The sequence below is a fragment of the Heliangelus exortis genome, chromosome 6 (genome assembly GCF_036169615.1).
Source record: "Heliangelus exortis chromosome 6, bHelExo1.hap1, whole genome shotgun sequence".
Taxonomy (NCBI): Eukaryota; Metazoa; Chordata; class Aves; order Apodiformes; family Trochilidae; genus Heliangelus; species Heliangelus exortis.
Window position 1 is genome coordinate 37,425,352 of NC_092427.1, and position 26,312 is coordinate 37,451,663.

The following is a 26,312-nucleotide window of genomic DNA, read 5'->3' on the forward strand; positions in this document are numbered from 1 at the left end:
TATAGCCAGAACTATCCATTGAATTTGATCCAAATTAATAGTTAGCTTTGACTGCTCCAAAATTGCATTTGAGGCATATTAAAAAGCTTAGGTAAAAATAACTAGTCCAATTTTTTAGGCTAATTGTTTGTCTTTCAATAGTTTTATAATCAATACTGCGTTCTATGGTGTGTGCCACACATGCTAATTTTACAAAAATTATTCTGTTCTTCAAACCCTTTTAAAATCTGGTTAGCAGGGTCAGGTTTTTTTTTCCCTAGACATATCCCCTGCTATAACTCTGATTAAGAGCCCAAACCTCATCCTTTGCAATGTAGGGGTGGTGAAAGGCAATTACACAGCTGACAGAAGAGACTCCTAAGAAAGGAAGAACTCTGCTCATCTTGACCTAAGGAAAAGTGCAGAGGGTTACAAAATACATCCTCACTTTTGTGAGGAACTGATGCATGTGAATGTGAATCCAGGAGCCCTACAATGCCATTGGGAGAGAATCACTTTTAAAGCAAAGCAGGCTCTGGAAGCCCCCCATGGCTGGAGGAAATAAAAACTTTTATTCCCAAGTTAATCCAGGATTTCAGAAGTTCTTTTGTGTAGGACAGATGAAAGAGATCATTGTACAGGATAAGCAATGATAAAATCTTCACAGGGGCAAAAAAGCAGGGATTTAGGAGCAGGTCTGCTGCATGGACTGAGCTAGGTGTCCTGGAGCACCCAGCCCTGCACTGTGATGCCCACAGGCAGGTGTGCTCACCCCCTCCCTCTGAATCCTGCCTCACCTCTCAATTCCTGCCCCTCAGTAAAGCCAGGGGCTGCTGATGTTGCAAGGCAGGACAGTTGCTCTGTGATCAACCAGCCAGCCAGAAAGAACAACACCACTGGGGATGCACAGTTTTGCCTTTTCCCACATTGAATGGGGCATTAACTTCAAAGTCTATGATCCCTTAAATCTTTAACAATAATTAATAGGAGAAAGATGACTAATATTTGTGTTTGCCCTTAAACCCGCTCTTGGGGGAGAGAATAAAAGCTCAAAGAAAGAGGCATTTTGTGCAAGCAAAGTCAACAATATTAGTTATTCCTGAATTGGTTTGTCTTAACTCCAGTGTTAATGCTTTACTTGGCCTTGTGCTCCCGAGTGGACTGCATTTAGCACTTCAGTTCCTAGAGCATGAAATATTTCACTGCATAGGTCTCCCTGTGCTAACCAGAGGAACCTGAGGGCTGCAGCAATGTCTGCCAGTTGCCATGGGCTACTGCAGCCCTGAGGAACTGTCACAGCTCAAGGAAAACCAGCTCACTCTCTCCAGTCCTGGATCCCAGGCTTGTGGGCTCCAGAGTGCCCCCAAAGCTGGAGTATGGGGCCCTGCAGGGAACCAACCACACCCTGGGACAAGACTTCCCTAGCCCAAGGGGTGACTCACATATATTCTCTCTAGGTGTTAGCTCCAACATTGGCTCCAGTGAGCCAGTATTTCATGTCAGAAGGATTTCTTCAGGTATAAGTAGTGTCATGCTTGTTGCTTGGGGTTTTTTTTTTTCCCTCTAGTCAAGATCAATGTGTCCTTCCTGTTCTGATACGGAAATTTGCACTGTGATTTTTAGAAGACTCCATGTTCACATCATCTCCAAAGTGCCACCTCAGGGAAAGCTTGGAAAGCTGTTTTCTTTCCCACCAGACAGAGGTCAGATGGGTGAAGCCAAGTTTCTTCCACCCAGTGTGTTAAGCCATGCAAAGAGCAGCTGCCCAAGCAGAGAGCCTTCAGAGAGCCTAAACCAAGAGACAAGACAAACTCTCCAGTTTTCCTGATGTGGCTTTAAATAACGCATGGAAAGAAAAGTGCCAAGGTTGACAATTTTTTCCTAAGCTTTAACTGCAGATGCACACAAGGCTATTTTAAGATGCTTCCAGACTCACCAGATCCTGACATTGCCTTGTGCTTGCCAATACACTAAGCAAGGTCAGCAAACCCCCAGCACAGCTCCCTCCTGAGCCAGGTGTGGCAGGCAGTGAGAATCTGTTCAAGACCCCTGCAGAGATCACGGGAGGTTGGGTGATACAGGAATGCCCTGTAATGAGGAGATTTTCCTATATCCAGCTCTACATCAACAGCCCCATCAACACCCCAAACCAAGGGGAGCCTGGCCCAAAAAGCATGGGGCTAGCAACTGCATCCCATGTTCTCTGTCCCTGTCCAGGCAAACTTGCTACCGTAGTCAAGAATAGGCTGAGCTCCAGGAGCCAAAAAAATGACCAGATGAGTCAGCCAGCCCTGGCATCCAGCCCAAACTTATAGGATCTGAATTTCCTTTGGAATTTTGAAGCCCATAGATTGTTGTTAGTCTTGCCTTGGTTTAGACATCACTTCATGCTTGACTGCCATTTAAAAATTATTTAAATGAGTATAGGAAAAGAAAAATTTAATTAGATTTTGCCTGACCTCTTCAGATTCTTACCGATCAGTACTGGAGCAAACCCAAGGTGGAAAATGAAATGTCCTGTATTTCAGGAGAGCTCCCTGCAAAGGCCTGATCCAAAAGCCACTAAGCTAAATGGGGGTCCTTGGATTAGGTTCTTAACAAGTTTCAGATGCTCAGTCACTTCCATCAGTCATCTGCAGAGATGGGAAGGAACTTCAAAGGGTTTGATATAGAACTGAACTTCCAAGACTTTGGATCTGAACATCCTGGGACTTGTAGGTATGTTTCCAATCATCTGCAGATGCAGCTTGCAATGAAAGGAAACAGATCCCTAGAGGTTCTGTATTTTGAAGACAGAAAGGTCAAAAAAAGTGTTTAGTTTGCAGGAGATGGTCAGTTCATTCTCTCACTGATTCTTATCAAATCCCCACATAAGCCAGCTGTGAACCACAGAGACAGGAGCCAAACTACTGGAATTTAATGGCTCATTCTCCAAAATGTATTGGCTCATAAACATACACTGTGTTCTCATTCAGTGCTAATTTACTTTAACAATAAACTTATTGTGACTTGTATTCCCACTTCAAAGAGAGTTTTTATGTGGCAAATGGGAGGAGCATAAGTGGGAGTTTTGCTCTGGTAAATGAAACAAAGATACAGTAAGGTGAAAAAAAAAGCTCAGTAATTATCCTCCATAGGGTGTAAGGCTATAAAGTAGCAGTGCCTCAAATTATTTGCAGGCATGTCCACATTTGAGAGAAATAAAATCTTTCTGAGGATAACACACCTGTGCCACGGGTAATTGCTCTTGCTTGCAAATTAGAGCTGGTCCAACAGATGTTTATTCCACCACGCAGACAGCAAAAGCAGTGGGAAAGGTTTTACCTTCTTGCAGAACTGGAAAATTATTAAAGCCCCCATAAAGTGGCACAAATGTGCTTTGCCACCGTTTGTCCTACGGTGGCTGCTTCAGCAGAGGGAGCTGACTGTCTCCTGACAGGGTGAGCAGTACACAAGCCAGCCCACAGGCTGCAAGGCTCAGGGAGAGTGAGAAAGTAAACCAGTCACCCCTGGAGGACAATGTCCCCCCAGCATCAGCAGGGACTCAGCTCTGGAAGGTCAACCCAAGAGAAGAGACCTTTGTGGGGTGTTGGAAGGGACCAGGTCAGCCCAATTTCCACCCTGTATGTCACAGCTGCCTGTAAAAAGGCTGACTAAAACAGGTTTTCTTGCAAAATACCAGTACAGCTTTGTTCATACCAAGATGTTTGGGGAAACACGTCAATTATGATAAAACTGTAATGAGGAAAATAGTCCAAACATTCCACTGCAATCATATCATATCATACAGTTAATGATAGAGTAAATATTTACATTGACCCTTTGCAGCCAAGCATTTCATGTTTAATATGACTATTATATTTAACATTAAATCTAATAGAACAACTTCTAGGGAAATACTCAACTTTTACCTGAATTTGCTTCATGTAAGATGCTGAGATTTTCATTTTTCACTTCAATTACAAATGAATTTTAATTTTTAAACACTCAGCCTCCTGCCAGCCAGGAACTTTGGCTCCTCACCACCAACAGTCCAAGGTCAGAGTAGTTCACTGGAGTTGCTGGTACACCTCCAACCTCTTGCTCCTCTGAGAGTGACTGGGAAATAGTCCACCTATGAGGTTATCACAGACATGCTCAGCACACCAGAAGTGAAAAGTCAAAGACAGCAGTACTGGCCAGAGCCTGCTCCTAGCATGGCTCTCAGGCTGCCAAATGGCCTCTCATCACATGAATGCAATTGGACACTTGTGTTTCACCACTACATTTTTTTTTCCCCTATTTTGTCCCAGTTCATCAGCCTGTCCCTGAAGATACCACTGCTCCCTTCTACCTGTTGAACAGCTGGGGAGCTCCATCCTACATGTGTCACCTACATTTATGTATGTTATTAAAAACAACCCCGTTTTACCCAAGGTACATCACTCAGAGCACCATGTTAGATCACAGCCTCAGCAGCTTGGGCCAGGAAGGTGGCAGCAGCTAGAAAGACACCACTTCTGAAGGGGGTTAGACCTCCCATGTATGATGCACATTTAATCTGCAGTTCCTCTGTTCTGCTTGTTCTGCAGCTGAAGTGCCTACTTGCAAACTTGAGCTCCTGAGGTAGGGAGTTTCTTGCTGTGTAACACAACTATGTAAATATGTCAGCAGAGAAGTTTGCTTGAAGAAAAGGCTTCAAAATTTTTTGCACATCTGCCATCTATCTTTCATGACATTCATATAAGCAGCTCTCTAAAGTGTACCTGGATCTAGCTATATATGCATACATAAAGGATATATATCTATTGTCTTAAATTAGCCCAGCAAAATACTTATGGGATTTTGTGTCTGTTTCAGGTCTTAATGCTGGACACACACGTAAAGGGTTTGATCAGAGGCAGTTAAACCATGTTTAATCATGTTTAGAGTAGCCATTGAAGCCAGCCACATTCTTTTTCCTAAAGCTGAAGGTACTTCCTTCCTCTTCCCTGCCTTCTAGGTGACTTCAAGCAATTAATTTTTTTAAACGCCAAGTGGGTTTTCCTCCATCACTCAAGCCCAGGTGTGCTCCTGGTGGAACCAGTCTCATTTTCCCACCAGGAATGCTCTGACCCTGCTTTGCACATGGAGGTTGGACTAGATGGTAGATGGTCCCTCCCGGCCTCAACTGTTTCCCATTGCAACAAAACAAACAAATGTGGAAGAAAAATAAAAACAATGAAGATATTTACCTCCAAATGTATAAATGCTGTTCTTCCTCCTTCACTCACATCCTGCCACTGTGCCCTTTTCCAGAATTCCCCCCAATACTGCACAACAGCTGGTCAAAACCTGATGGCTGTGTATCAGCTAGAGGCAGCTGGGGCTCTTGCCAAACTATTTAGCAGGATCTTGCAACTTTTGTCAAGAACCTACAGCACCAACTGTGAGTCAGGTGGGTGGGGGAGAATAATAACTTGCATTTGTTTAAACCCCACTGGTGAGCTGTCCCAGCTACTGGAGAGGGAAAGAACTTGAAACAGAAGCCCAGTGCACCTAAAGAGCCAGAAGCTGGAAAGCATGAGGCATTTTAAAGTTTCACTGTTTTAAAGACTATTATGGTGCACCTGAATTTTAGTTTATCAAGAGGCAGACTGAAGAATATGGATATTATTAATTGAGAATGGATTTGAACATTATAACATAAAATATATAGCTTAGACTTATAATTGTAATTCCTGTATATTGTATATAGTACACATTATAAAATATTTCATCTGGATTAGAAAACCTAGGACTCAAAGTAGGCTGAAAAAAAGATGCAGTTATTTCCTGGTACTTGCAGGGTAATTTGAGCAGCTTCTTTTCTCCTCTTGCTTTACCAAAGGACTATGACTATGCTGAGACCCCACAGATCTAGTCCCCTAGAGAGGATTTCTGACCAAACCACATTTATGCAATGGTTTAGGGAATCCCACATCTGCTTTGGCCACACTGAAGGCTGGCAACTGCTTTCCAGGTTTTTCCAGTGTATGTCAGCAATACAGGAAATAGGTAAGAGATGCCCAGCAGCAACAGCAAATTGTGTCTCTGCCTTTTAAAAAGACACATGGTTTGAAGAAGAAGAGAGCTTGCTGTACCATTAGGTGAACATTTATTTGCTCCATCTTTAAACTCCAGCACACTACAAAGACACCCCAGCCTAGCTGGGTCTCTTGTGTCAAGTACACAGGCTGCTAGTTAATGAGTTACTTAATAGCTCATTAGGTGTCCCCTAGGCTCCCCTCAAACCACTACCACTACCACTACCAAGCACTGATCACTCTTACAGCTGTATCAAAAGTCAGAAAGCAGAAGGAGGACTGTGCTAAGATCCAATAAATAAATTCTTGATACTTTTTGTTGAGAGCTGAGGTGTGGGGGAAAGATGGGCATCCTGTCAGTATGTTAGGAGACAGGCCCTTCTAGACTGCTGCTTCATTTGGTCACTAAAATGTGGACAGACAATAAAACTGTAATCATCTCATAACACTTCAGCCTAAACTTGACATTAGGGTCCTTCCACTGAGCTCAACCAGACACAGGTTCTGTCTCCCTGGACATTAGGCACAGCCACTGGCAGCTCACACAGACCACAGGAGGAGGTGAGGGTGACAGAAGCTAAGCTTGGCTTCCTCCGGATCAAAGGGCACAATCCATTGGCACCATAACCTCAGCTAAAGTGTCTGCATGGACTTTGAAATATGCCAGAAAACGTGAAAGCTTGCAAATTAACTTTTATGTTACACCCCACTCAGCTGGTGTGGAGTGTGCTACTTGCAGCCATGAGTGTGTCACAGAGCACCCTGCCTGGAGGATGTTTACTGTGAACATCTGTACTTACAGGGTCAGTGGCAATCACAAGTGGTTATCTAAGGGACTGCTGACCCCAGCCTCTAGCACAAAGGTTGCTACTTCTGTTGTATTTGTGCTTATGGCCTGCTGCTAATATACATTTGTTTGCTCACACACAAATCCTAAGGGATCTGGTAAGAGCAGAGTACCTGATCAACAGCAGAATATAGTGTAGTAACAAACTACGAAAAAAACTAGGAATTCTAAACTATCTAGCATACACTCTTGGGGAGCTATCATACTACCCTGAAAGGTTTCCTTCCAGGAGAGATTTGGTCTAAATGAGTATTGTGCATGTAGTATCTTAAGAGCATGCAATGTATGTCTAAGCTAGAATTCCAAACCATGAATGAAATCTTCACCAGGAATATAGTGGACTTTCTGGATGGTTTTCCAGACAACTGTGAGTTTAACAGTTACATTAGATTTATAAAATCCTTCAAGTCAACATTTCTTCATGTGCATGCTTGCTGTATTTTACAGCTTCAGCACGGCATGCAAAGCACACATTACAAATGATGCATGCTCCTGAGCAAGCAGCTTATATGTAAACACATTCCCTGAGCACATGCACTACTCCTGTGCTTGCAGACACACAGTTTGCAGTACTGAATGTTCCTTAACTCTCTGAAGACCTATGGGCTGGTTTAACAAGAGAATTAAGTACCCTTTTCAATAATAATTTCTCCATTCCCCTAGCTTTCTGGAAAATTTTGCTGCTATATCTTGATAATTTTTGCTGCCAAGCCACAAAATGCACACAGTTAAGGCAGTATTAGGGTGGCTTTTGTCTTCTTCCTTTGTTTTCCCAAGAACAAGCTTCACTGGGCCCAGAACCTTCTCAGCAGTATCACTTCACCCAGCCAGCATGCATGGCTGAGCTGCTCTGTGCTGCAGAGAAGGGCCCTGGGGCTCAGCACTTCAGCGTGATGCCAGCAGTGACATCACCCCCCAGTGCTCCTTCACAAGAACCTCATAGGTTTGGATTGGGCTGAGCAGATCTGGGTGAGTGCCGGCCTGTGGTCAGGCAGAGCTTTCCAAGAGCAAGGCACAATCCTGTCCCACCACAGGCTGAGGGGAGCACAGCATCCTGCATCTCTGCAAACACAGCCCCAGTGCACCCATTTGGAGAGAGATGTGCCTCTGGTACAGCAACCAGGAGCCACGTTTTGCTTCTTCTGCCTTCTGCACGGGACTTTTTAACACTTAGGCTTCAGAGTTCCTTTTCCCCTTGTGGTGAAAAGGATTGTCTAGAGGGAACTGATTATTTACTGCCCTCTGATCCCACACCAACCCTGGCTAAGCTGTAGCCGTGCAGGCCCCACTCCCAGCCCCGTGTGGCTACGGATTAGAAGGGGCAACCAAGCTGGAGGGTGGCGTTTACCAAGGACACCTTTAAAAGCATCTCAAAGAAAGAACACAAAAAACTCAAGGCAAATTGCATTTGTTCTGGAAATTATTAATATTTGGGACAATAAAGACAGACCCTCTGAATACTGTTTGCATAGAATCCCTCCTCAGAGCCAAACCACACTTTAAGGAACTTCGTCTCGAAAGAGCACTGCCGAATTGAAACAGAACTGCTACCATGACTAGAGGGTTGTGCTGCCAAAAGATGTCAGATTGAACACGAAACAGAATTTTCATTCTTTTGTGTACTCCATAAATATTAACAACTTGACACCCCATAATGAAAGCAAAAAGCACTTAAGCACGGGCAGAAAAACCAAACTAGCCAACCATTCTTCTTTCAGGATTACAATTGGAAATTCGTTGTCGAGGTCAGAGTTTTCCAGCATCACTGTAGGTTGGGAATAACTCCATGGATATTGAGAGTGCTCAAGAGGAGAGTCTGACCTTGTGTAGGTGCAAGAGGATTGCAATCCTCATGGCACAGCCACCCCATCCTTCCAGCCCTTCTCTGGCTGGAAGCAGCTCCCAAATCTTGAAGTCAGCCATCTGGCCTCAGCCAGCACTCGAGGCCAGCAAGCCAAGGAGAGAGGTGCAGCACCCAGCAGGCCTGCTGAGGACCCCCTCTCTAGCAACCTTGTGGCCAAGAGGCCCAGCATCACCCTCTCCCATCCACCAGATGTCCTGATGGAGTTTGCAAGTCACACAACAGAGAAGAAACATCAGTGGCTGGGCAAGAAGTCTCAGGTATTTGCTCAGCCAGGATTTGCTGCAATGCATTGCTTTGATTCACACCAGTTGAGCATTCACCCACCAGTTCTCAATTTGCTCATTTATGTGATAGAAGGATTTGTGTATCTTCAGGAAAAATGACTCAGTTGTACACAATCTCATCATTTAAATCAGAAAAGATTTTTCTATTGATCACTGTGGCCATCAAAAAAGGTAAGGCATTATCCCCTAGGCAGGAACTTCCATGCTCTCAAGACATGCAACAAAAAAAAGAAAGTACTAACTGTAGAGGAAAAAAAATAATATTAAAAAGACAAACAAACAAACAAGGCACAAAGGTGGACTCGAGCTGGTCCATTTGGGTTTGACTTGGAACATCCACAAAGCATGGGCTGTTCTGAATTCTGCGTTTTGCTCCAAGCATCTTGCAACAAAACTTTTCTACATCTCCCTTGGAGAGGGATGGAGAGGGTGGGAATTTGCCTCTCTGTGTAGAAAGTAATGGGGCATAAAACCAGGGAAATACTTGTTTTGGTTATTCCCCACCTCCTCAATGCAGATTAGGAAATGCTTTTTTATCCAGGAAAGAAGAAATCCTTAGATTATTGTCCAACACAGTGGAAGTCAGCTTTGGCACCAAGAAGGGCACAGATCTCTAAAATGTATCTGTGAGGTACCTTACTGCTCCCCTTAAAATAGATTTTAAAGGCAGATCACATTTACCAGTGCCTTCATATATTTTCTTCCATTAATTTTAGAGCCAATTTCAGGAACCAAAACAAGAACTAATGGGGCAATGGGGCATCAGCACATAAGAGTATTCCTCAGCCAATCACAAATACCTCAACGTTTGACTCCTTCAGGCTTTGTAAGTCTCCAGAGAGCCTTTTGAATGCCTGCCTTTTGCTCCCTCTCAGAGTTTCACTTGCTGTGTCTGAGGCAGGAGTGAGCTAACCTCACCAAAAGCTCTAGACAGCAAAGGGAATAATAGCCTGACTCAAGGAAAGCTCCTTTTTTGTGGGAATGCTTTGCCTGCTTGCTTCTCTAGCAGGGATCAGGGCCTGCCTGAGCTGGGAGTTGTTGTGCTTCCACATCATCCTCCAGCATAGGAGAAAGACACTGCAGAGTCTGTTACTTAAACAGATTCTTTGTGACTTATTATTGTATGGGAACAGGGTAGTCTTAGGTACATAGCTGAACCTCAAACTATGTTAGAAACACACAGAAGAGACAGTCCCAGCCACAAAGAAACATGGAAAACAAATAATCCTGCTGTTTCTAGCATTAGCTGAAGTCTGTTGAAAGTCCAGGGAATCCAGCAAGAAGCTTTGTGGGGAGATATTCCTGCAGCAAGTCCCTAGCAATTATTTGGGGCAGCATTTACTGGCTCTTCCTTTAGTATAACCTTGGAAACAGGTTATACTGTAGGACCTTACCTACACCAAATAGCCCACACAAACACCTTCAGTAGAAGGCTCAGAATCTCCCAAGGGGAACCCAGCACTGCCTGGAAAGCCCTGCCATCTCCCACTGAGACAAACTGTATTTTTGTGCTCTGATAAATAGGAACTGGGGGTGTACCTCCCTGAAGGAAGGGCCAGAGCTCTGCAACGCTCCTAATCTCAAAATTGTTTAGGTAATTTCATTTGACTTTGCTGATAAATCAGGAATGTATTTTACAGAAACATTTACTGATTCCCCTTTCCATTGCTTTTGCAGTATTCACAGAAAGGTAAGGAAAGGACAGGGACATTTTGTTCTGTAGTGTCTTTTCTCTACCTGTAACCATTACGATATTTGTCTTTAGGTCTTCTTCAAATTTCCTCTCCCAGTGAAAAAGGTTTATTCTCTCTGCCCCTTGCTGCTCACCCCTCCCCTTTCTACTTCCCTGGCAGTTGCTTTAGGAGGCTGCAGTGGTGGCTGCTGTAGGGGCATACATGGGACCAGAGACCCCTGACAGAGGTAATTCACAGCAGTACATTGGAAAGAGGCATGTGGGGCACCTCTTGCACCATCACCCTTTTAAAACTCCTGCCACAACACCACTTCTGAGCTCCCCCCCACCAAGACTGCATGGGTAGAGATTGACATTCAGGTTAGGAGCTTCTACCTTAAGCCCAGACAATTGTACTCCAGCAGCCTGTTCTGCTCAGCAGATGCCACTGCTCTTCCCAGGGCCCAGGAGGACTTGATCCAACTTTTACATAAAAGAAAGCAAGAACAACATAAACACGTTTTATATAAGAGACAAACGTGTGGTTTTAAATTAGCTCATTCCACAAACCCAGGCTATTGAACAGCCTCATCTGTACATGGGGAAAGTAGCAATGGCCAGGTGCATGTGTAGGAAAGAAGGATGAAGCAAGCAGGAAAAAACAGAAGCTGGTAACTGAGTACAATAAAAAGGATGTAGGCAGGAGGAAAGACCCCAGACTCATAACATGGTCAGACATGGCTGACCTCAATGGTCACTGCAATCCTCCAGGACCAGCTCACAAGAACACTCTCAGGTTTTGTGCATCTTCACCTTTATGCATCTGCTTGTGATGACTGGAATACCACTGGACTGCATTATACGTGTCACTGGAAAGGGTGTGTTAAATACACTTCCCCTGAAGTGGCATTAGACAATCTCAGCTTTCTAACAAAGGAAATTGAAGTATATAAAATTTTTTAAAATTACGAAACCTTTTGAATAGACATACAGTCAAATTATTCTGTTAAACCTTTTGACACGTACTAAAAACACTGAAAAAAAATCATTACGATTTTGCTAGTTTAATTTAAACCAGTCATGAAAACAAAGGATTTAACTGCAAGGCAGTTAATGATTCCAATAAAAACCCTAACTGTTTACATGTTTGACACGGAGACTTTTCCTGGCTCCTTTGAGCTGTCCATACAATGCATTAAGTTAACACTTAATAACATCAGATTAATATATAACAGAGAGAGGGTGCACTGCAGCCTCATTCGCTCTATTTAGCAAGTTCTATTAAATTCTGTTTTTCTCCCTCTGAAGATCATAAATACACCAATGTTCACTTTTGAGAATGCAAGTCCAAAGTGCAACTTAATCTGGGCAAATCACTTGGCGAGTAATTTGTGACCCTCAATTTGAAATCACATTAAAAGTACCTGTTCTGCTAAATGAGGGATCTGAGGCCAAGTGGAGCATGACACAGAGGAGCACATTAGTTGCCTACTTCCCCCCCCTCTCCTTCCCAAGCCTTTGAAATCAAAAGCCAGGCAAACACTGCTGGCCATGAGCTGAAGAAATGCTGCCTGCAAGCCTTGACTTTCTGCTGAGCATGCCTGTACAGGGTGGCACTTTGGGGGAAGCTGTCTCTCACCAGCTTCTGGTGATGTCAGGTGGGCTTTATGATATACCACAGAACACTCAGATGTAGTGAAACTGCTATGAGCTGCCAAGGGCTAAAGCACACACACGTGCCAGGCAACGGGGTTTTTTTCAGGGATTTTGGAAAAATTTATAAAGGAGACCACCGCTGAGGCACAAGGACCCTCAACACAAGAAGGAAAGACTTGTCTTTGCAACAGACCCATCTTTGTTCACCAGCAGCCCAAGGGCCTGTGCAGGGAGCCAGACACCAGCAGGACTTCAGAGTATGTGTGCTGGAGGGCGTGCAGGGGCACACCCACCATCCACACACAGAGCTGGACCATCCCAGCAAGGCAGACACAGGGCTGTAGGTGAGGCCTCAACAAACTCTCCACTGTTTGTTACCATCCTTTGAACCACCTCCTCAGGCTGTGCTGACTCCCCACATCTTATTCCCATCCAGAAAACTTGTAAGAGCTGCAGCCTTCCACATCTGCACCAGGAACACTGTGCTGCAAATGTGCCCAACAAAGGTCACACTTCAGCCAACTTGGACCTCCTCCTTCCAGGGAAGTGGAGCTGCTTCCCTGGCCCAGGAGAAGCTTTTTGCTCAAGTAACTCAGGAGTCCAGGTTCCCAGCTTGATATGGGTTTGCAGGGGTAAAAGTAGTGCAGTCTTTAGTACACTCTAACCATGAGGTCTGGTGACTTGCTGAGGTGCTCAGTCCCTAAGACTTAAAGCCTGTCTTATAGGAACAGGGAAATCAAATCCTGGAACAAACAAGTGTAGGAGGAGAAAATACCTTCTGGCTAGTGAGCAGGGATATGGTTCTCTTGTTAATAGCTGGTGAAACAGCTTCAAATACAGGAAAGTACTATGAAAAAAGCTACAAACACATAGGCAACTGTGTAGCAATGATAAAGCAGAACTGCTAGAGCATTTCTGAGGCTGTTGACTGACACGCAGTGTTTGGAGGGCAGGGGGTGTGAGGTGTACATCTTAGCTTCTACACTGGGGTCCAAACTCCTTCAGAGGATTTTTTATTGCAAGGCATTTAGTGCCTCAAATTCTTACCTGAACTCCTACAGAACACAGGCACCCTGAGACATGAAGTTTAGTTCAAGTCCAGCTCTAACAAATATACATTTTTACCAGTTGTTCAAGGTATAATGTAATAAATTATAGCAATTCAGCAGTAATTGAGCAAGCATTTTTACACAATATTCTAATAAACACAAATAAAGAGATAATTTCTAGACACATCTTTGCTTTCTAAATCACAAACATATTTGTGATACATTCTAAATGAGGCGAATTGATACAGCTGGAAGATTAACAGAGCTCTCCTGCCTCGTATTGAGGTTGGATTAGAAAAACCTGAAACTTTCCTGGTTTAGGAAGAGCACGTGAAGCCTCTGTGTGCATTACTGCCAGTTGCCTATGCTATAAATGTCAAGTACACTTGACCACCCACTGTTGTGCAGCCACCCAGAACACAGGAACACAGAACATTTCTCCAGACTATTCTCCACTACTGAATTAGAAAGATGGGGAAGGTCTACACCAGGCAATTCAGTTCAGGTCAGGACCCCAAGATGACTGAGGAGCTGAAGCAGGGTGGCTCTGCCCAGGCTAGTAAGCTGGTCTGCAAAGAACTAAGCCAGCTCAGCTGCTCCCAGGATGAACACCCCCTCTCTCAGGCAGCTCCAGCTAGCTGCTCTCTGCATCTGCTCTTTATAGTAGTTTGTATCACACCATGGTTTGGATTTGTGATAAAAAGCAATGTTTTCACTCTACCCAGGGCCACCCTGGTTATTCACCCCTCCTGAACACAGGCCTGCTGCAGATGAGCTGTCCCAGCAAGAGCATCCTAAAGGATCTTTTTTCCCTGGGAGATTCCCTGGTGTTCCCAGATGAAGTTTAAGTATTCCTTACCAGTAAAAGTCATCTCCCTTCCCTATACATGCAGCACTTGTGCTGATCCAGCTCTTTCCACACAGCACATAATTTAACAGGGATACTGTAGATTTAATAAGACAGTGATTATACACAATTTCAGAAGACATTCAACTACAGTACTGGTGTGGGGTGGATCATAGGGCTGCAAAGTTGCAGAGACATTCCATAATCAATTGGTGTTTAACATTACAGCTTGCTGGCCTACAGCATCCCTGTCAAATGCATAATTGGGAGCTTTAATTAAAAGGACTACCCACAGCTTTGTAAAGACCTAAAGAGGAAGGGCCTGCAACAACTGATGAGGTTTGTCACATTCTTATTACCTTCAGATACCCCAGGAGCAGTGGTCACGTGCTAATTACAGGTCTCTTGCAACAGCACACTGGGCAGTTTTCCAGACTGGTATCTCCACTGCTATCAGCCAAACTGCAGCTTATCAGACTCTGACTGTTAACTCTGTCCCTGCTGGAGATGCTTCCATACCTTGCCCTCAGGTCCTGGGAACTTTAATGTTTTGTGTTTCAGGCACTTAGTAAGTCCTAAATTGATGAAGTAGTTGCTCCTCCTAGACACCCATGCTGAGGCACCACACCCAAAGCAAATCTCATCTTGTAAATGAGCAGCAGCTCACTTGGGTACCAAGGTGGGTACCAAGGTGGGTACCTTGGTAGTGTCAATAGACCAGAAATAATCACATTGTCCAGAGCACCCCAAATCACCTGCATTTGGGGTGACCCCAGATCACTTCCCAGCTGCAGGGGCACTCAGACAACTTGTGGCTGCCAACTTTTGATAGCTGCATTAGTGGAGAGGGGCCTGAGCTTTGGCTCCTTCCTGGCTGATAGTAGCATGGAAGAGTTCATTCTCAACTCATTAGCTGCTTTAAATACACAACTTCCATGGACTCAGAAGGCACCTCTGAAAGGATAGTTGTTCAGTTCCCTTTCCAGATGGAAGAAAACCTAAAACCTCTGCATTTGGCTTTGTAAAATGGGTCATAGGAAAAGAGACTAAATTCTGTACAAAACAATGACTATCTGTTCATTTAGTAGTGGAAATTGCTTATTAACAGCTGTTAATACACAAATATAGCTGAACATCTAAGTCTGAAGCTTCTCTCCCTTTTTTTGGTTTTCAGGTTGGTCCACAAAACCATAGCCACTTTTGAACTGTTTCTAGGGGAATCCACAAAAGATCCTCTCAGGAAAGTAAAACATGTCAAATTTCAGTTAGGATCCACAGCTCTCTAGAAAAAGAAGAAATGCCTCTGCTCTGCATGATTAAAAGAGAGCTGAGCCTGTGCATTCAGGGTTCATATTGCATATTACTATGTATGTTAAATCTACTGTTCATACTGCAGATGTACCAAGAGCCTGTAGTTCTGGCCTCTGCACATTTGGAGGCATATGGGTTTAGATTTTAAGCAGTTGTAGAACAAAGTTAATCTCACTTTGGAGCTAAAAAATTAATATAAGCAAGACTTTCATATCAGAAATCCTTCACATGTTTGTTATTACATGAATCCTCCAGAATATTTTCTAGCAGAAATACTTGGCACTGAAAAAATTTCCAATGTATTTGTTCAGTTTAAAAAAAAAAAAAAAAAAAAAAAAAAGAGGAAAATCAAGTTAAGATAGCAAGGACAGTCATACTCTTGAATATATCCTGAGACTCAGACAAACCAGTAGTGGGAGGAGCATTTATACTTAGCGACAAGGTTGTCAGCGTGAAAACCTCAAGTGGGTTGTAAGTGTAGGGTTGACTGTCTTTGGGTTTTTTATATTTGCTGATTCAGCTCTGACAATCAAGGAATGTTGTTGTTCAATTTGACTAAGCAGACTAAATCAACTGATTTCATATTTATTTCAGTTTTGCTTGCCTTCTCTCAATCCATTTGGCTGATAAGTCGGCCTGGCAAAAAGCACTGGAATTTTCTTTAATGATCATTTTCTCCAAATATTATCATTTTCAACACCCTTGAAACCAGACATGCATGAAACCAGACATGCATGAAACCAGACATGCACAAAAAAGGCCCAAACTATGTCCATTAAAAGTTGAAAATCCTCTGTATGGCATGCAAATCCAGCAGTAAGGGCACTGGGTCCACAGGAGAGACTTGTATGATAGCATCAATTGCCAAATGCACTACCAAGCAGATCAACAATTTTGGAGTTTGGTGGATTGTTACTATTTTTTTTTAAAGTGTCCACTAAATGACAAAACATTTCACACCATGTTTTCCTTCAAGCCTGGCTGTATGCCACATGCTGACCTTGCCTATGGTTATGGGTCACTATTAATCAGAAGCAGCTCCTCTTCCTTTTTCCCTTCCTTCAGCAAACCTTGCCCTTAAGTGGTTTTAGTACCATTTTCAGAGGGGTAGTTCAAGAAACTAAGAACTAGAATTTTTGTTATTATTTTTTTAAAGGTCTAATGCTATTTTGAAAGTCCTTAAGTCAGAAGTGACATCACTTCTCTAACATATGCTCCTAACCATAAGTGATGGGAATTTCAAAGCCCACTCAGCATTCATCTTTTTTCTTTTCCCACTGAATCAACAGTTAGACTTCTATTGATCCTAATGGGAACTGAGTTGGGTAAGTACTGTGAAAGCCTCGCTCAAAGTAGAGCAATTAAGGGGTTAGATGAAACCAGGAGAGTCTCCTGGATTTCAGGACTAAAAGCAAGAGAGGATTCTTCATCCTTCTCCTCTTTTAGGGCCAGTATTGCCTGGGCTTCTCAGATAGTGTCTGTCTCTGCAGAGCAAGCAGGTATCATCAGTCAGATTGCCTGCCTGAGCCCTCTTGCTCTCCAAAGACTTTCTCACTGTCCAACACAGTATGAAAAAATAGTAATAATAAGGCCCTGTTTTGATAGAGACAAAATGGTTGTTCAAATAGTTCTGCTAATTTCACAAAGATGCGTGATAATGTTTCACATATGGCTCTGTGCCTTTTAATAGCAGAAATTGAACACACATTTCAAGACACAAGTTTTGTTGATATGCTGCTGATAGTCCAGAGTAACTGTTTGCCTTGTGGTTTTAATTATTCTAAAGACGGCCGAGGGATCATTTACCCAGAGCTAATGGATTTATGGGCTCTTTAAGCAGTGTAAGCCCACAGATGTGGCAGTGAATGGTATGGGGTCAGAGCTACCACCAGGGCCTTTACTCTGGAGGATGAGGAGGGGTAGGGAAGGGTTTGTCCTGCAGACTCAGGCTGCTTAATTATCACATTGCCGTTAGGATAGGTGTGCTCTGTGTAAACATCCCTGTTCTCTCTGGAGGGAACTCTGATCTTGAAGGCACAGTCCACAGCCCCAAGAGCTGGTTCCTGGCTTCACAGCAGCACACCCAAGGAGAGGGCAGGACCACTCATGCCAGAGCAGAGCAGGCCTTGAAGATCCATCTCCCTGTTCACCCCCAAAGAGCCTGGTATTTAGCCACAGCAGCCCCCCTACCTGTGTTAGCTAGTCTCTCAGACAGCCAAAATCCACCCTGAGACCACAGCCCTACTGCTGTCCCCAGGCAAGTGCCTACCTTGCCAACCCCTCCTGCCAGCCCTGGGCCTGGGATGGAAGCTGGGCAGCTGGAAAAGGACAGGCTGCCACTAGTGACACCAGCTAAAATGACAACACTTTGGCTGAGAAAATAGGGTTTGGTTGCCATTAGGTCCTGTGCCAGGAACTAGGCCCAAGCTGGTGACAGTGGTCTGCCACCAACTGCAATAGAGGGTGTGGGGAAAAGGGCTCTCATGTTTATGAACAGGGGACATGTCTGGGCCTCTCCAGAGCAGGGGAAACCATTCTGCCCATGCATTTACCTGTATAGCAAATTTGGAAAGATTGAAACTGCACCAGGGTATTTTAGGCCAACTCTCACTCAACAGTGATCTATCACAAAGTCACTGGCACTGCTTCTGCATCAGTAAAAGGTGGGTAGAAATCTGCCCCTCCTTCTCTCAGGCTGTGTTATACAATCTTAAGCATCATTTCTTTCAGAACAACACCTGTTAATCATTCTAGACAATGACTCATTTTAGGGATTAAACATAACTATTTTATCACATAAACCCTGGGAGCACCTTAAAGGCAGCAGATGATTTTCTTTTTTTATCTAGAACATGAACAGTACATGCAGAGAACACAGGAAACCCTAGGAGTAAGAAGCCTACAGAACCTTAGGTTTTAGAGTCAACAACAGATTTAAAGAACTTGAAAAGGCAGCAGGTTGATTCCCCCTGTACTGGGAGAAAATAGGAGACCAGCAGCCTCCCAGACACCAACACAACCACCATTCTTGTCAGGAGCAGGAGAACCAGGCCTCCCAGCTGGAAAGAAATCTTTGCAGTTGATGTAGACCTTAAGAAAGAGATCAGGCCTGCCACATTAGAAGTTTCCCCTTCTTTGCAAGAGACTCTATCAATTTTGCAGAGGTTTTCAGCCCATTATCACATTACAGGTAGACAGTTGTCATAAAGCATTAGATCTAAGGCAGGCTGACAGCATAACTGCAGGCTAGCTCCAGGCTTGGCAGTCTGTGCAGCACCTGCAGGCGCAGGACCAGAGTGTGCTCCACCAAGAGACAGGCTGGTGTAATCTGCTGTGAATCACTTGGAATTGTTGCCCTTAATTGACAGTGCACTCAAGACCTGGCCCGCTATGTAGACAAAAGCCTCGAAGTCCTAGCACACACACAAGCTGTTGCCAGGAATCTGCTTTCCCTCAGATCAACAAGGGCTTGAGACCCAGCTTGTTTTACTAGACTGCAAGCTCATCTCCTTGCCTCCCAAGCTAAACTGAAGCTAGGCTCCTCCTTTGGCTTCAAGGTTTGTTGTTCTCATCGATGTCAAAATCTTAACATACTTTTAGACCCAAATTCTTACTTATACTATGCTGAACGCATAAAGAAACTGAAACTGAAAGTGCTTAAATGCCTAGCCCCTGTGCTGCCCACAGAGGCTGCAGAGAGGCCAAAAAGCAAAGGGGATTAAGGCTTTAGAGGCCCTTTTGCAGTCTCAGTTTTTTAAAATAAAGTTCAAAAAACATTTTCTGAAAGTATTAGGTGCAAGACTGAGACCACAGCAGAGAGGAGATTCTGGCTGTTGAGCCAAGACTCTTTTCTGCCACAGATGAGGTTATGTGCTTGCTGGTGAGAAGCCAGCTGAAAAAGAGATCACAGGGCTGAAGGAGCAGCTTCCATGACCAGACAAACCTCTCTCTTTATTCTTCTAAAGCCTGCAGGATCCAGACTGTGATACCTGACCAGACTGAAAACAGTTTGCTCAGAGCCCCAGGACCTACCCAGGGCTGCACAATGCATCCTGCACCAGCTCTGTCTCCCTCAGCATCCCCAGGGACCAGCCCAACCTCTCTGCCTTCTCTAAACCTTTGTTTAGCCCCACGTGTTCATTTGAAGGGCCCATCTGTAAGAGGGACCACCAGCAACAAATCTCAGATCTGGTTTAGGACTTGGTTTGGAGATATTTAGATAGAAGAATAATTGCATAGGGATGTGGTTTATTCAGGAGAAATAAAGGCTGTGTTTAAATGTCTGAAATTCCTGGTGACTCTAATAATTGCAACCTTCGCCTCAATAAAATGCACAAATAATGGTATTGAAACATTTTCAATCAAAAGGTATTATTTTTGGTTTAAAACAGATGCAGTAGTCAGTATTTAAAAGGAAGACGTCTGGGCGGGCTTACCTCTATTTCAAGGGAAGAGAAAACAACTGGAACTTTGGCTTAGCCTCTCTTGTTTTTCTAGCCTTCTTATTACAACATTATAGCTTTCACACAGCTCCACTGCTGCTTTTTCTAACCAGCTGGAGAGTACCTCTAGAAGCATGTACAGAGGAGATTTTATTACATGAAGGTGTGTTTAAGAGCTTGACCTGGAGAGCCACCACATCCCTGGAGAGGTGCTGTGCCTGCAGTAGCTGAGCATTCTCAGTCCTGTTCTGAGTCAGCCCAACAGGCACCAGCAGGAAGAACTCACTGCTAATTTTGACTTGGAGGATCACAGGGTTTGTAGGCTCAAGACTCTGTTATTAGCAGTACCTTGACACTTCAGGGTGCACCCAGACACCTCCTAGTAAGTCTCAGAAGGTACCAGATGGTAGAGTGCCCACCTACAGCTTTAAATGCCTAAATATCAAGTGCTCTTCTGAAAAGAGAGCTCAGGATCCCCCAGCAGTCTTGGAATTTTGCCTTGAGCTCTCTGCTGACCTGCATTGCTCAGATGAGCAAAGTCAGATGCACCTCGCAGAAGCTGGCAGAAATTGGGCCAGTGTTTCATGATTCATGTGCCTATAGGATTAGCTATAATTAGCATCTTCAAACAAGACAATAACTGTATCATGCTATTGCACTCCACGGATGCGGTGTCAGCACATATGGAAGATATTTATTACTATAAATATTCGGGCACTTGATAGTTATCCAAAAATACAAAATCAGGTTAATCATTCTATCCTACAATCCCTGGCAAGAGATTTGAACTCAGGTTTTTCTGGCTCAGCTTTAACTTTTACATATATGATCATTCCTGCCAGCTGGCAGCACTAAAATCTTCGGCTGAAGTAGCTGTCCATCAGCCAAGTCAATCTGCACAGTAATGTTACAGAGCTTAGCTATTTGCAAGCCATACACTACCTAAAGATGTCTTGCTGCTGCAATAGATGTGAAAGTTGATGTAGGACAAGTAGAAGAACTACTTTTCAGTTAATAATTAGTATCTCTCAGGGAAATATAAAACTGACATATAAACAATTGCCTTTTTAAAAGTTTTCCCTGTATTTCATCTGCAGTATTTTGTTTGCCCCATCCATCATACATAGTACAAGTGCAGCTACAGTCTCCCTGCATGCAGATGTGTAAAACTGTTTCCAAAAATAAGCTGGAAATCTCTAAAGAATGTTTAGCTACCCATCAGAGCAAAGGCATGGGAGAATAAACTAACAAACTTCCCTTCTAAAAAACCACTCGGCAGTACCAGCACCAGTGGTTATTTGGCTGCCAGTAACATCTCCAGTCCATCTTTGGACTCATCAAGTCTCCCACAAATGCAACCAAATCCAATGGCCATTTTACAGTCTCCTATTAGGTGTCATAAAATCCACAAGACCCACGTGCTCCTCCACAGCTCTGCCCTTTGAGGGAAACTACTGGAGTTTCAGGGGACACCGGGCCATGAGTTGTGTCGTTATGGCAAGCACATGCCCACTCTCAGCTCCCAGACCTGGCTTAGCCCACCTGCACCATCACGTGTGTAGAAGATGAAGACAATTCTCAGCTACCAAATATTCAGATACCAAATATTATTCAGATACCAAATCTTGGCCATGGCTCCTGAGCCCAGTCCCCATTCTCGCAGAGCAGAGGGGACAGGACAGCTACTTTCACAGGACACAGAGTCAGAGCCAAAAAAAAACCAAACCCAAACCCAACAAACCACTGATGGCTCATTGCCAGCCCAGCAGGGAGGCAGCCCAAGCACCCCTGCAGGGAGCTTCTGGAACTGGGAGGCTGGCAGGGAGCCAGTCCAGGGCTCTGCAGGACCCGCACGCAGCTAAAGCCTCGGAGCAGGAGCCAAGCTGGCTCTTCACAGAGGCTCTGTGACACAGCTGTGCCCCAGCCTTCAGCACAGCCCCGAGTGGACCTTCTACCCAGGTTATTGCATCACCCCGCAGCTTACCGCCAACTGACGGGAACCAGAAAAGCTGGAGGGATCTTGTTACAATAGATTACAAAAGAGGACAGCAAGGAGTAGCTGACTGCAGGGATGTTGGTGTCTCTCTAGGATGGGAATTCACTCAATTACATGTAGCTGTTCAAGCGTTTGGCTTTAAAACCAAAAGTGTTTTGTTTTTGTTTTTTTTCGGAGTGCTGTCAACCGGAGGAACACAACTTCTCTGTACCATCATTGTACAGGTGCTAAATAGAAAAAAAACAGCTTATCTTTGAGCCATGTGCAAGAAGGCTGAGGCATGTACAAGATTTCTGCAGTACCTAACACAGGGCTTCATATTCTCTCTCTTCCCTGAGAAACATCAAGTAAATCAAATGAACCTCCTTGCACAGGTTGTTTCCCCTTCTCAGCCTTCATCCATTTCCCAGTTTACAGACTCACCACCTCACACACTTACTCAGGAAGCACCCAGGGAGCTCCTGGTTCTTACCTTGGCTGCTTCCAGGATGATCCCTCCAGCCTGCTCCACCTCTGCAGCCATTCCTGCTTCTCCATTAGAAGAAAACTGTTTCTCCTGTCTTGTATGATATTCTCCTCAAGATCCTTCACCACCTGCTAATTGAAAGACAGCCCTCTTAAGCCTTGCCAAGGCAGAGGGCTGGGCTAGCCAGGCCCCCCTCACAAACACACCTTGAGGTGTTTAGGCAAGTGTCCCCACCCCACACATCCACCTGGGTCAGGTTCCAGAGCAGTGAACCCCTCTCTGGGCTGCCCTATAACACCACAACCTGTTCAATCAACATACCTGCCTCTCTCCCTCTACACCCTACCACTATGTTTTGGTCAGCAGGAACAAAACACCCATAGCAGTAGATGGCAAGTTCCTTAGCTCAGTTTGGAGGGCTGGATCACCAGCTGGATGCTGCAGTGGTTGATGTATTTGTTTACGTGGCCATATATGCAGTACATACCACATTTCACCCCATACATGCATTTGCAAGACAATATGTTGTATTTATCCACAGAACCTTAACTAACATTGCATCAGAAAAAAAAAGAAAAAAAAAAGAAACAGAGGGTGAGTGCCTGTTAATCATAAGCTAAAGGGGAAAGGAAAAATTTTAAGTGAGATATAAAAGGAGGAAGTGACTCAGTGGGTGGGAGGGAGGGGACAAGCTTTCCAGACAGATGGGACATGAGTAACTTTTCCATCTCCCTCTCTCTCTTCTCTCCCAAGTCTTGCAGGAACTGCTGTGTTGAAACAGTCAGTCATTAACTATTTGATGAGGTTTTAAAATCTGAACTGTATTCTCTGAATGTAACCAGCTATTATTACAGGGTCTGCATCACAGCAATGCAAGTGTTGGAGCCGTAATGGTGGAGGCAGGACTGAGCACTCTGTCAGAAAAGCCACAAAATGGCATCAGCTGTTCAGCTCTCATAACCCTGGTAATGCCAAAGGAATCAGAGCAGTAGTGATTGTGAGTTTGCAGACCAACAGTGACCAAGCACCAGGGCATCCATCTGTGAAGCTGGAGAGAGAAAAAAAAAAAAAAAAAAAAAAAAAAAGCTGATGTTCAGGCTCTGGTGGCCTTGGTTGGGCTGTGGGAGAACCAGGCCCTGGTATGCACCAGGCCAAGGTCATGCTGGAGAAAATGCCTGTGGTCCTCCAAAAAGCCTCTGGCTTTGGCTATCTTCCTGCAGGGCAGTCCTCAGGGCAGATTCTTTCACCTAACAGCATCCACCTTTGCAGAGGGCTAGGGCACAGACAAATATGCCCTTTCATGACAGTTGAAGGGCAGGATTCAGACCATGAGTGCTAGTAAGTTCTGCTACTGCCCATGGGGAACCTCTCCTGCTCAGTCCACCTTATGCTACAGCAACAGGCTCTGAGAAAACCTGAATGAACCATTTCCCTTCCTGGATGCCAAAGGCTAATTGACCAGCATGAGACCTGCTGAACCTGGTGGAGCCAGGGTGGATATAATCACTCAAGAGAGCCAATAACCAATTAACTGAATGGCTTCAGCAGTTTCGAGGTCTGCCTCTTTGTTCAAGAGCAAAACAAAGATCAATTCCTTAATAAGCTCTGTAATATCTGCTATTCCTTTCCTCTCATTTTTATTATTAGCATTGCAGCAGTGTTTTGTGCATGTAATGAAAGAGTGAGACAAGGTCTGGAATGGCCTGCGTGGTAGAGGAGTGGGCAAAGCCTGAAGCCAGAGAGCACCTATTAGACATGTGTACATATATAAACCATGAAGTCTGTACAGACCCACCATGACACGCAGGGGTTCCTACACAAAGAGCCTACCCCTGATAACCACTTTAACCTGTTTGATCACCAGAGTTTTTGCACAAGGACAAGTGAAAATTCTTGCTTGCAGTCACCTAGTGCAGGAGTGGCCCCAGTGCCACCATGATGGCCAAGGGCTTGCCCATCAGCCTGGCTCACTGGCCCTGCTGCAGTGACAGCACGTGGCAGGCAGAGCACAAGCACACACTCCTTCCTGGGGCAGGTAATGTCTTCATCTGCCACTGCCACATCCACCAGAGCCCTCAGAGCCTTGCTCTTCAAATCCCATCATTGCATTACCCTGCAGTTCCCCTATGTGTTTTGCTTTTGAAACTGCAGGTTCCTACTCTCTGAAATCAGTAAAATCAACTGAAATCACATGCCCTTTTTCAGAAAGACTTCCAGCACTCCTTGCAGTCTTCTCTCTTGCCATAAGGCAAGAAACAGTGATGTACAAGTTCCTCCCCGCCTCCCCGTGCCTCCTTGTCTCCTCCCCTGAAATCAGGGCCACTTGGAGATTTATGATCTCACCCGTGAAGATTGAAACAGTATCACCTACATTTTTCAGCATCTCCCACATACACCATCACGTGTGCTCAGCCTGCAGGCTGGTGAAAAGTGCAGGTTTCCCTTTTGGATCAACAGCTCTGCGTGGCCCCAAGAAAGCCCCCTCCATGGCAGCAGCAGCAGGGCTGCCTTCACTCCTCTCTTGTGCATTTTAGCTGAGAGTGTTTTAGCAGGATGAACAGCAAGCAAAACATTGTAAAAGAGGTCTCTGAAGGAGAAACGGAGAACTCAGAGGAAGGGAATGATGCTGGAAGCCCATTTTTTAAGGAGCTGTAAGTGGATAATTGTCCAAAACAGACTGGCTTGTTGACTTCTTCATAGCAAACGGCACAGGGCTGTTTAATTGATTTTAGCCTGTAACTAAACATACACTTCTTTCAATATAATGAACAGCAGTGCTACAATACTGCTCTCCTAATGTAAATTGATCCATTACAGACGAGTGTTTAGATCAATGTGTGATGTCCTGATTGGAAATAAAACTGTTTGCTCAAGATTGCTATAAAGACAATGGGCACTGATAGATGATATTTATGTGACAAGGAATGGCTCTTACAAAGGACATTGCCAAGACCGTGTCCATCAGCTATGAAACCAACATTCACCCAGCAACTACACGCACATTTTTAAAGACAAGAAAGAGGAGAAGTTCCCAAGGCCTTTGAGATAAAACACACAGGGCACTAGGGGGTTTTGTCAAAGGCTAAGAGAGCTCCATGGCCATACACAGTGAGAACAGAAGTCATCCAGAGGAACAAAACCACCCACTAAAATGTCATGGCCCAAATTCTCCATGGCTTTCAATGGCTGGAGGGCCTGAAGAAGGCCCAAAACACCCCTTGTGAGTTCATAGCAGGAGCAGCTTCCCACATCTTTCATTTCTAGTGCACTCTGTGTCCCAGTCCTGTGTGGTGGGCAAGGGGCTGTAAAAGATAAAACCCTTAATTGAGAAGGCTTACTTCCAGCCCTCCTTCTGTACAGCAGGGACTGTCCCCAACCAGACAAAAGCTGAGGGCTCAGCAGACAAACACAGGTGCACACTTACTCAGCTCCACAGTCCAGCTCATGTTTCAGCATGCAAACGTAATGTCAGCTCCAGGCATGATGGTGGGAGAGGGCCACAGGCAGCTGGGCATAGCAGCCATTGCCCATGGTCACACAGGACCAAATGGAGCTCTTGATCTGCCCACATTATACTGGAGATCATTTCTTGCAGAGAGCAGCCAGCCTCACCAGGTAACTGTACCATGCTCTGTGTCCCATGTGCTCACAATCCATTCCTAGTCAACTCCGTGCATTCAGAGGAACACTAATGCCTCCAGCTACCTTCTGAGTCAGTCCCAATTAATACATGTGCCTCTTTCTCACCCAGCCTTCTTCGAGGTCTCCATCACCCAACTTGGATGGGGCAGCCTGCTTCCTCCCTGTGTGACAAGGAAGTTTTCTGAGAGCTAGAATACAAGCTTGCCTTTGTGC

At 44.6% G+C, this 26,312-nt stretch overlaps 1 long non-coding RNA gene across 1 annotated transcript in view; it reads right to left on the bottom strand.

Moving 5' to 3' along the window:
- Positions 1-22,584, bottom strand: part of LOC139797890 (uncharacterized) — a 157,669-nt gene extending 135,085 nt beyond the window's left edge. The window contains exon 1 of the long non-coding RNA XR_011726613.1: positions 22,464-22,584. This is a non-coding gene — a long non-coding RNA (uncharacterized lncRNA). The remainder of the gene's footprint in view (positions 1-22,463) is intronic.
- Positions 22,585-26,312: the final 3,728 nt, after the last annotated feature.